The sequence below is a fragment of the Rhincodon typus genome, chromosome 9 (genome assembly GCF_021869965.1).
Source record: "Rhincodon typus isolate 14 chromosome 9, sRhiTyp1.1, whole genome shotgun sequence".
In the NCBI taxonomy this organism is placed as follows: Eukaryota; Metazoa; Chordata; class Chondrichthyes; order Orectolobiformes; family Rhincodontidae; genus Rhincodon; species Rhincodon typus.
Window position 1 is genome coordinate 47,353,564 of NC_063340.1, and position 11,398 is coordinate 47,364,961.

Genomic DNA, 11,398 nt, shown 5'->3' on the forward strand with positions numbered 1-11,398 from the left:
TATATTCTATATGGGATTCTGCAGAGTTTTCTAAAATGTCCCACTCTCCTGCAATTTATGCATTGTGCACAATTCTACCACTTGTGGTGTCTTCTTCCCTGTATATAATAGACAATTCAAGATGGTGGTGGAGTTTTTGTTTCCATTTTGGTGTTCACTACCTTCTTTCCTGAAGACTTTATACTTAGTCAGTTTCTCCCCTGGCTCTTCACTTTCTCTTTGAACAAAATCTCTGTTCTGTCTCTACTTCCCTTGTGCTCTGGCCTGCTTTTTCTAGTATCAGATCCTGTCTGGCTGGTAATAAGGTCTGATGAGGTGTCATCTGAAACTCTGACCATGGTTCAGTCAGACATTAATTCTGCTTTCAGCTTTTGTATGCACAATATTCTTTCAGTCTGGAGAGATTGTTTATGAACAAATCCATGCTTTCTCCAGGATTCTATTTCTCTGATTAGATTTACCATGCTGTATTATTAAATTTCTTCTCACACTGAAGTACGTATACTCTATACTTCTTCATAGGACACAATATTTTCATTCTTACAATCATACAATTACAATGTTCAAGATGGGCCCCTTAACCTGGTCCGTTTGCTGATTCTTGTTTAAACCTGAGGCTGTAGTATACCTTGTAAATCTTATCTTCCAAACCCTTCATTCCTGGTTTTGCTGTGGTCCATCAATTGTTTGCAATGGCTCTGGGACTGGCAAATTAGCCTGACTGTGGTTCTGTGTCACAGGGTAAAATCTAACTTGAAAACATATCTGGATGCATAGTGTCTGATTTTAAAAACACATTAGACAGCCGAATAAAGGTGGTTGTTATAATAACATGACTGGACTTAGAAATAACCTTCCAGAAGTTTTTCAGAAGGCAAAACATACCTCATAATGGTACTGGAATGCATACCATTATGTTACAAACTGCCATAGAAGTTGACAATGTAAGTCTTTATCTCCATAGTATCTTCCTCCCCCAGCCCAAAAAAATACTCCAGGAGGATTGGCCAAATGATTCTCACAGTGCCAAATTCAACTACTTTTTAACCATGTAATTTTGAAATAGCTAAAGGGTCAACATTGTTTTTTACAACATCAAAATATCAAACTCACAACATCAAAGCCCCTAACTCCAGGCTGCAAAGAAAAAGTCTCTGGCATGTAAAAAAAAAATAACAGCCAACAACCTGTATTTGTTCTCTCGGTGAATAATCAACTTTCTTTCAACAAACAGCAAAACAGATATTACATTTCAGCAATACTCTTCAGAAGACCTTTGAAGAAATTTTAAAGAGGAGAAACTGTCTATGACTCCTGAACTGCTGACTAACCAACTAACCACCCCACAAGGGAATTCCAGATGCTAACTCAAGCTTTGGGCTTCTTTGAACTTTAAAAAATAACCTGGATAATTTTGTATCCTTTGGTTGTTTTGTCCTCAGTTTGTTGCTAGCTGAAAAATGCCCTTATCATTTTCGATTCCGTTCTCCTTGTGTGTATTTCAAAGTATGACAGCATTACAAAGTAGACCACCCCCACCCCATCATGTCTAAGGTTGTACAAAATAAATCTTGCTTCCAATTTGCTCACAACGTGTTTCTTGTGGCTTTTACACAATCAAAGTCCACCAACAGAGGGAGTGGGGAAATTTGCCACCAATGTTTAAAAAAAGGGATAAATTAAATTGAAAGATGGTGAGAATATGGAGAGAGATATGTCTTGAAACTCACAATCAATCCATCACTCAGTGCTTGTCCTGCTATGTGTTGCTTCAGTTAGTACTTGTCTGGTCCATGGGTCAAACTTTTGCTGTGCTCTTGACATCCCCAACATCCAGGTGTGTCTTGAAAAATTCTCTTCTGTTCATTTTTGACAATCAGCTATACTTCAATAGCTGGAATCAATACCACTTTTATACTTTGCTGCCTTTTCCACTGCTTTTCCCACTGCCACTGTGTTTTATCATGTGAATGGGTTCTAACTAGTTTTAATCGCCTGAGTACTACACCTTGAGGGTTCTATCCTTAAAACTCTTCATTTGCAACATAGTAGATAAATTTATTCCCTTGGACTCTGGTAGTGTTTCTGCCTTCTTGCTGATCTACCTACATAATCATGTGATACTAACACCAAGTGCACATACCATCATCATCATCATCATCATCATCATCATCTTTATAAACTCTCCTGATGTATCTTTATTCGACTGAGGAAGTGAGCTGTTTATACAGAGAAGACTGCAATAGTTAGGAGAGGCTGCAGCGAAAGGGCATCTGGGTCTGCAGCATTTCAGGAAGTTAAATAAAGGGTTCCTTACAGGGTGGAGATGATACCTGTTCTGCCACGATAGAACAGAACTCCTACATTCGCTTAGGTTACGAGACAGCCTCCTGTCATTATCAAACAATGTTCCCACTGTATTGGAGTACATGCTTGTATAGTACTCCTGTATACCACCCCATGGAGATCCTTGATGGGCCCTCTGCAGCAGAACTCATCTACAACTTTGAGAGTGAGCAAACAAACTGTCCTTTACTAGTGGCAACGCTGCAGCTCATTCTTATTCACTGACTTAGATTACCAAATACTGATTTTGACTCTACCCAATCACCGAAATGTGTGTAGTGCTATCTGAACTGATAGTTGGGAGTCACAGATCTTCGACATGGCCTTTACATTGGTGCTGCATTATTATTCTTTCTGTTTCTCCTTGGTCTGCAGGACAGCTCCTTAGTGTCAGAAAGGGCAGAGTGGAATAAGAAAGAAAGGGGGTGAGTTGGGAAGCAAGACACATCTGTTCACACCATCATTTATTCATCATGTCAGACCTCACACTGATAGTGATTTCATAGTTCAACAGGGCCAAGAAAGGACAAAATGTCAGGGATATTGCTTTGGGCAAGGCGTCTATCCTGGCTGAACCACTGGAGGCTATGTGTAGGCAACGAGAGATATATGTGTGGTTGACAGCATATTATTTTGTCTTAGGTTGAGCTGGTGTAGGTTTGGATATTAGTGTGGGCCCTGACTACCTAGTTATCCGATGGACTGTGAAACTTGAGCATCCATCAGGGTACAAAATTGCGCAGACACTGTGTAGCCTAGCCCAAACTTTTATTCAGCTGGTGTGAAAAGGAGGTCACTTTTATGTTCCTTCGCCCCAACCATTCATTTTCTAGGGACACTCAAGACCATTGCAGTATCTGTCATGTTGTATATGTTAACACTACGTGAAAAAAGACATTAATATGTGGATTGTTAGAACTGAAGTATCATTCTGATCCATCTAATTGAATTGTCCACTGAAAGTAAAAGTGCTTTGTTCATTTAGCAGTTAGTTTCTATTGTCAATTCATGGCTAACTAGCCATTTAATTTTCTGTTTTGAATCCCAAACTATCAAGATTGAATTTTTCAAACTATTATTTTTCATATTTATTGAGTTAAAAACACATTTCCAGCTTGTGAACTAGTATTGTACTTCATGATTTCCTCTTCATTCAAAAAAATTTGTTATATATGTGCCCTGATAAAATATAGATCTATTTTAATTTTAGTCATTGTGTTCTTCAGATCCCTAGTTTTATCTTAGATATCTAGTGATGTACGCTTTGAGCTTATTGAAGTAAAGAGAATAAATATTACATGAATATTCTCCTTTATTATATTTTAAAGGCCTGGATTATTTTAAGCTCCATTTGTGCAGCGTGTAATTTCAAGATAGCCTGCAGTGATTATTAGCAAGAGGCTAGCTGTTCTCTGTTTTGACACAGCAATAGCCTGAGCTATTATTGGTAAAAAGAGTTCTCACTTTAATTTGTTTACTTTTACATTTTCACATGTACCAACCATCCCCACCCCATCCCCATCCCCAACCACCCCTGTGCCCTCACTCCACATTGAGTTTTTGTATTGGATGAAGGAGGCCATACTTGTTAAAATATTTTAACTTGTTTCCAAGGTCTTTAAACCATTTACTTCTAAACGTTTGGTGTGAAATTCCTTTGACAACCATTTTAACGAAGGGGCTGACCCATTTATTTTGAGCAGGTTAATGCCTCAATTAAATAACAACAAAGCAGTTTGATAAAAATGTGTTCAGCAGTCATATGCTAATATTCCACAAGCTTCTTTAAGGCTCGAGTGTTTTTATTTGCTCCCAAGTGTTAGCTTCCCCAGCTGTCTTGCATCATTTCCTGCTTGAGAAAGCAGGCAGGCAATTTGTTCCCAGGCGACTGTTGATGGGTATTCTCACCCAGCTGCTAAGAATCATTTGAAAAGTGCCTGGAGGAGCTTGATACTTTGCTTTCCCTCCCTTCCTCCTTGTGGAGAAAGACCTGGCCTCTAAAATGAGGAAGTTATTATGTGTTGAATTCTGGGTGTGAGTGCATTATTTCGGCAAATATAGACCAGCGCCTTGGAATGAAGTCAGCTGTTCTGAAATGTTTCTATTTTTTAAACTCAGGTTTCTTTACTATTTTCTCATTATTCAATTTGTTAAACTCAACCAAATTCTACAGGACAAGTGGTTACCCATTATTAGTTCCAAAGAATGTATCATTGTTTGATGTTTGATTGACAGCAGTTTTTACATCGCTTGGCTACCATATGTCTGACAGTGGTGACAGAATCTCGGGTACAAGGGAGTCATTGACAGTTGCACTGAATAGAAACAGAAAGGTCAGCCCGTTATAGGCTTAGACATCATGAGAAAACGGGCTAAAATTATGCAATGTTGCACTTGACACCAATCCTGACCGCTATTCATTACTTCTGCAAATATTTGTCACTGTGAACTACGTTCAGTACTTTTTGTACTGCTGAGTCACATTGTTTGAATCAGCACATGATTTATTTTCAGTACTGGTTAAAACTTGCTGGAGGTTTGTTGCCGTGATTGCAAATACTCTGATGCGAAGCTATTAACATAGCAGATTATGAAACATTTATGCCTTTTGCCTATCACCGGGAAAGATGCTTTTTCAATGTTTGAGCAGATCCTGGAAGAAACAGGAATGTGGCTTAAATAGTTGCTGAATTACTGACAATGCAGTCTGCCCAAACTGTCGCAGGGAATTAAAGATAAAATGTCAGTTGAAGAAATCAACTATCATCTGATCCTCCAGATTGATCTTCTATTCTCAATTCCTCGAGGCAGAACAGGTTGACTGTCTATCATTACTTAATGCCTCAAAAAAAATGCAATTTTAATGCAGTCATATTCTGTCACATTCTTGATTTGACCTCTGTTTGCAAGGTCACCAGATGAGTCACTTATTACAGAGTCCCTACCTGCTGTCGTGTTCTAGTAGACATACCTGAGTCTGGTGATTATTTACCCATTGAACTACCTAAAGAACTCCACTCGACTCAGCACATCTGGGAACCTTTAACTGGATCAAACCAAGCAGGTACTCAGTAAAATCATTCAGGTGATTTGTGCATCAACATCCACCAACAACCCTACTTCCTCCTATGTTAGCCAACTTCCCGATCAGGTGGCTACCCTCACACATAAAGCAGACAGGGTCTATCAAAATACAAGTCAGAGTCTAATGCATCATTTGCTTCAGTTGCAATTTTAACTGTGGCCTGAGATGGGAAGCCTTTGTGGGAAGAGGTTCAAACACATTTTGGGCCAGATTACCTGAGGAGTGACAACCACACTCTGATCCTTAATGGCTTTTTTTTAATGTTAAGTCAGAGCTCCATATTTCTTGCAGGAGATTCTGACCAGGGCTCCTTGAGAAATGTAGAACATACTTTAAATATGACAGATCGCTCTGTGCAGGATAATTTAGAGAAATTGAAACAAGGCCCCTTTTACATAGCAATCAGTTGCTGTATGCTATAAATTTAAGATCCAGCATGCAGACAACCCCTGTGATAGCTCCTGTGAAAGTATGAAAGCATGAAAAGTAAGTTAGGCTATCAGGAGGAAAGCATGCCAGTTTGTTAGAGCGCCAGGTATGAAGTGGGTAGATTACTCCGGTGCCAGGTCAGCAGGGTACCCTGATGATAGGGTGCTAGATGTGTACCATGCTAGGGTGCAAGGTAGAAGTTGGGACAAGCAAGTTATAGAGTAATCAGGGTAGGTAGGGGTGATCAGAAAATATCATGTCCAGCAGAGGTGAGATGTTTGTTCCCAGCAGGGTTGGCTCTAACATATCCTAGAGAGGTAAGAGGCCTGTTGGATCCCAGTGGTGTTGGACGTTGTTGGGTCCAACAGCACGGAAGGGATGATGTCACTTCCCAGGGAAAGTGAATAATTGTCATACCCTGGGGGACAGAGTGGAGAAGTTGGATCTGTGGTGTGTATGGGCTCTTGGGTTCTTTAGTTTTTGGGGTGTGTGTAGTAAGTTGTGGATCAGTTTAATAGTTACCTAGGAGTTAGGGTATTTATGTATTTAATTGTGTAACTTTTCCTGGGTAACTGTTTACTCCAGCTGAACCCATTGAATTTTCCGATTTTTATTGATACATTCAGAGAGCTCTATCGTAATCTTCAATTTCCCTGGCAATTCCATCGAAGTCTGCTATGTTGGGGATTTTACGTGATTATGGCACACAACTCCCATCCATGCTGCAGGAGCAACTAGTTGACCATTGAAAAATTTGGGCCATTAAAATATTTTTACTTTCCCTTGTCTGGCTCCCTTGAGAAAACTTTAAACTACAGTCCCACCCCACATCATTTCCCCATTGCAAAATCTTCCCAAAACCTTCCGCCCCAACAAATTACCTCAATGCCAGTGACCACTTCTTTAGTTTAATTGGCTGGCCATTCAGTTGCCTTTTCCAATCAGTTTTGGGTAGGATGCTAACAAATGGACTGCAGGTGAGCTCAGAATTTAATACTGGCTGAGCCTGCGCTATTACAACTAAATTATTTATCCTCACTCCTTGTTATTTCAATATTTGAGATGTCACTTGTTTGAGAAGAATATCAAAGGCCTCACAAGCCTTTTCTAAATTCATGTTAGTTACAATTTATAGGATTGGTTTCAAGTAGGGAATTGGAAAAGTTCTTAATTTCCAATTATTTTGCCAGTTGTGAATATTTCTGGGGTCCTTCATAGATTTGCATTGTCACTTATCATGAAGAAGATATCATGTTAGTTTGTTTGAAATCCAGTGAAACCAGTCATGTTAATTCATCATTAACCCACAGTGTGGTCTCCTCTACATTGCGGAGACGAAACACAGACTGGGAGACCATTTTACAGGACGCTTATGTTCTCCCCACAAAAATGATCTTGAGTTTCCAGTTTTCTGCCACTTCAACACATCACTGTGTTCCCTGGCCAACAGGGTCAGGGTCTGCTTCAGTGCTCCAGTGAGGCTAAGTGCGAGCTGGAAGAAAAGTTTCTAATTTTCTGCCTGGGGTCCCTGCAGCCTTCAGAACTCGATGTAAAGTTCAATAATTTTAGGGCCTGAACACACTCTTCCGTGTCCTTTCCCCACACCCAAACTCCAGGCCCTATCATGACATGGGCTGCTTTTAGTACAGCCAACTTATTTTCACCTACTTACAGTCTCCATTATTAGCCTTTCTTCCCCCTGGCGGACTATCATCTATTCCTTTGTTTCCCCAACTATCGTTCTCTCCCTCTGGGCTCCATCTTTGCCTGTCTATTCTCTCCTTCCCCTTCCCCTCCCCGTATTCAAAATATATACCACTTTTTCCTTCTTCGGAAGAAGGTTCACTGGACTTGAAACATTAACCCTGCGTTCTTTTCACAAATACTGCTAGACTTGCTGAGTTTTTCCAGCAATTTCTGTCATTGTTTGACAGTCAGTGCTGTGCAGAGTTTGGCTCCAGACTTATTTTTGGGTGCGCACATCCATCCCTTGTTATGTATTTGAGGTCTTGCACGTGGATATATTTAAAGTTTGTATCATAGTGACACCTCCTACATTAGGTCACATGTTACTGATGTCTTTTCTACTGGGTACGTCTAATAGGTAGTAATTTTCAGTATTATCCTCAAATTTATGCCTGTTTTTATTCTTTCTTTGATAACTATCTTGCCATGTAATATGGATTTTTTTGTTTGTTTGGTCACACCAGGTTTGTGTAGCTACATTCATTTTCAGCTGTGTCTTTGCCTCTCTGAGTGCCATTCTTGTATCAGTTTGGAGATTTTTGTGGATTTTTGAATGGTCTTGTCCACCTTTCAGGTGGACTTTTACAATAAGACTCCCACCCACAATGAGGTAGGGGGTTGGGGGATGGAAATGGCAGTGGAGTGTTTCAGTTGCAGACTTTGCTGAGGCTGTTTCACTCTGCCGTGTCATTTGCATCCTCCTTCCAGTAGGGGTCAGAATACTTGCATCAACAAATTGGTGGAGGGAGAATGAAAAACTGGTGGCAGGATGATGAGATTGCCTCTTGGTTCTCTGACTGTTTTCTGGGTGATGATGCTGAAGGCAGCAAGGCTCAGAAGTGTTCTGAGGATGGGTTACCGGACCTGAAATGTTAACTCTGTTTTTTTCCTTCACAGATGCTGCCAGATCTGCTGAGCTTTTCCAGCAACTTTGTTTTTGTTTCCTGTAGACAAAGGAGGAGGCCAGCTAAAGTAAAGTAGGTGGTGTCGGAGTGCAGTCTCTGTAGTGATTGAATCCAGCACTGCAAAAGGTGAATGATCTATAATAATGGTAACAAAGATGAGTGACATCCTATTTTCAATTGACACCCCACCAACCACCACCCCTCTTCCCCAACCCTAGTCTCTGACTTCCCCAGTATTTTCATGACAACACTCCATAGACTAGCATCATTGCATCCCCATACATTCCTCTCCAGGTAACTCACATGCCTATCTCAACAGTTAACACTCAAACTCATGTTCATCCTGTTGTCATATCACACCCATCCCTCACAGTCTCTGAAAACATGGTCAATCAATCATGTAGTTCTCACATTCATAACTCTGTGGGTTCTCTCATTATATAAGGGAATGCACAACTCCAGGGAAAGGCAGAGAATTATGGCTGGACCTGCAGCTATAGCCACATTGACTGCTGCGCAGGAACAAGCTTTGGATATTAGCAGAGTAATGCAATTCATAGGTGTAGACAGTGGAGAGATTGAAGTCTCATAAATGCCTGGTGACAGCATGAGATAACACACTTCCATCCAACATAATATTCACACTTTCCCGTGTCAACAATAATTAATTCATTCAGAGGCAGACAAGCACTCTGAGATTGCACATCCTACATCAGCGCACAACCCCTTTGTGGGTACTGCAGTGCTTGGTGTTTTGTCACACTTTTAATTATTAGATTATAAAATTATTGCATGCTATCCTGCAAGTGTCTGTGCATAATTTTATACATCTGCACTGTCATCAAAGATGACTATATGTTAAAAAAAACTTGATGTACACTGTCAATTGTCTTCAAGCTGTTAATTTTATCAGTAGGTTCACAAAATACCTCCTTAGTGCATGTGAAAGAACATTTGCTTTTACCTTTTGACTAAATACAGTGTGCAGCAATCAAAATGTCTTTTGCTGAATGACAAAAGAAAGGTTGTTCAAAGGTTGTTCATTGATTACCAAAAAAGTTACAGAACAATGCTGCTTACATTAAAATGTATGCTGATGTACCTCTATCGTTTTGGTTCTCCTTTTCTAAAGGCTGCTGGGAGTAGATATGATCAAACATGGTGTGTTCAGGCATCCACAATGGATATTTTGGCTCGATGTTATGATAAATCTATTTTGAATATTTATTCATCTTATGCCTGAAAGTTCAATATTTGCTTAGCTGTCTGAATTCGGAAAGTACTGACAAAAGCTGAAGGTAAAGGTACAGCAATGTAGACTTTGTTCATGGCCATTCATTATCATTTCATGGAACAGATGTTTGAGTTGCTTCTTCCAGTCTAAATATTTAGCATATTAGCTTCAGAGAAGCTGTTGTCATTTTGGACGCAAAGCATATAACCGTTTCCTTCTGTGAAATTAAACAATATGATTATTTCATTCTTGAAAATATAAACAGCCCCCATGTGACCAGGTAGAGTCAGCTTTGACATAATGCAAAAAAAAGGAGGTAGGCATTTATTAGTTTTGCAAATTTTTCTTTCTACAGTAAAATTTTTATACAAGAATTTTCTTCATAAGATGGTTTGCAGGAGTTTAAATGCTGTGAAAATAAAGTAGCGTGTGATTCAGGTAAACAAGATAAATATGTGTCTCCTGATATCACTGATCTTTCACATGAGCAGATTAGTGTAATATACTGTGCATGCAGCCAAAATTGTATCACTGTCTCTGCATTTCATGTTTATATCGGATAAAGATTAGGGTTACACACAAGTACTTTGAATCAGATTTCAGTTCAAACCAGCTTGACAAAGTTTTGCTTTTTGCTTTTTATTTATTCAGTCCACAATTCCATCATCCCTCTCTTCTCTGCCTTTCCGAGCCCACACCCTCCCAGAAGGATTTAAGTGTCTCTCTCACAATTGGAAAAAGAAGTGATTGCTTTCAATTTAGTCATGTCAAAAATGGAGATAAAGGAAACTGACAATCTAATTTTGAAGTAAATATGACGCATGATGTTGTGAGCATTTCTGCTAAAGAAGTAGCATTAAAGATAACATTGGGAACAAATGAAATTTCATTTTATTTAAATATTTTTAATGCTGCTGAAGCTTGGTTTATTACAACTTTTTTTCTTTATCCTATTTCCTAATTACACTGTTACACCTATTAGGTGTATAATTACATTGCAATTATTAGAAGCTTCTTTTAATCTATACTAAGAGCTGCTCTTCCTGTGATTGCCAACAAGCTGTTCAAGCATAAGATCCAAACTTTTCTAAGAAGTTTTAATTCTTTGGGATGAGAACTTCACTACCAAGGATTGCATTTAACACATATCTCTAATTTCCATTTAAATTGGTGGCCTGCCTTCTTGATCAGCTACATTCTGTGTGGTAAAAATGCTGTCAGTTTGTTGGATAGGGAATTTAAGAAGCTTAACGCGTAATTAGTAAAAGAATGACATTATGTGTTTCATATATCGATAGCCAAATGTCAAATTAGGCAGCAAAAATGAATTTCAGAGACTTACAAAGGTTTTCTTATAAATCTATGAGATAGTGCAAATGTCATTCTTCACCTTTCCCTATCCAGAAACCAACGCCCCAACTGGGAAAGAATTCAGAGATAGTAGGAACTGCAGATGCTGGAGAATCCGAGACAACAAGGTGCAGGGCTGGATGAACACAGCAGGCCAGGCAGCATCATAGGAGCAGGAAGGCTGACGTTTCAGGCCGAGACCCTTCATCAGAGAAGGGGAAGGGGAAGGGGTTTCTGAAATAAATAGGGAGAGAGTGGGAGGCGGATAGAAGATGGATAGAGGAGAGGATAGGTGGAGAGGAA

At 39.5% G+C, this 11,398-nt stretch overlaps 1 protein-coding gene across 3 annotated transcripts in view; it reads left to right on the top strand.

Moving 5' to 3' along the window:
* Positions 1-11,398, top strand: part of nrxn1a (neurexin 1a) — a 1,567,205-nt gene that overhangs the window by 865,035 nt on the left and 690,772 nt on the right. The gene's annotated exons all lie outside the window — the stretch shown is intronic.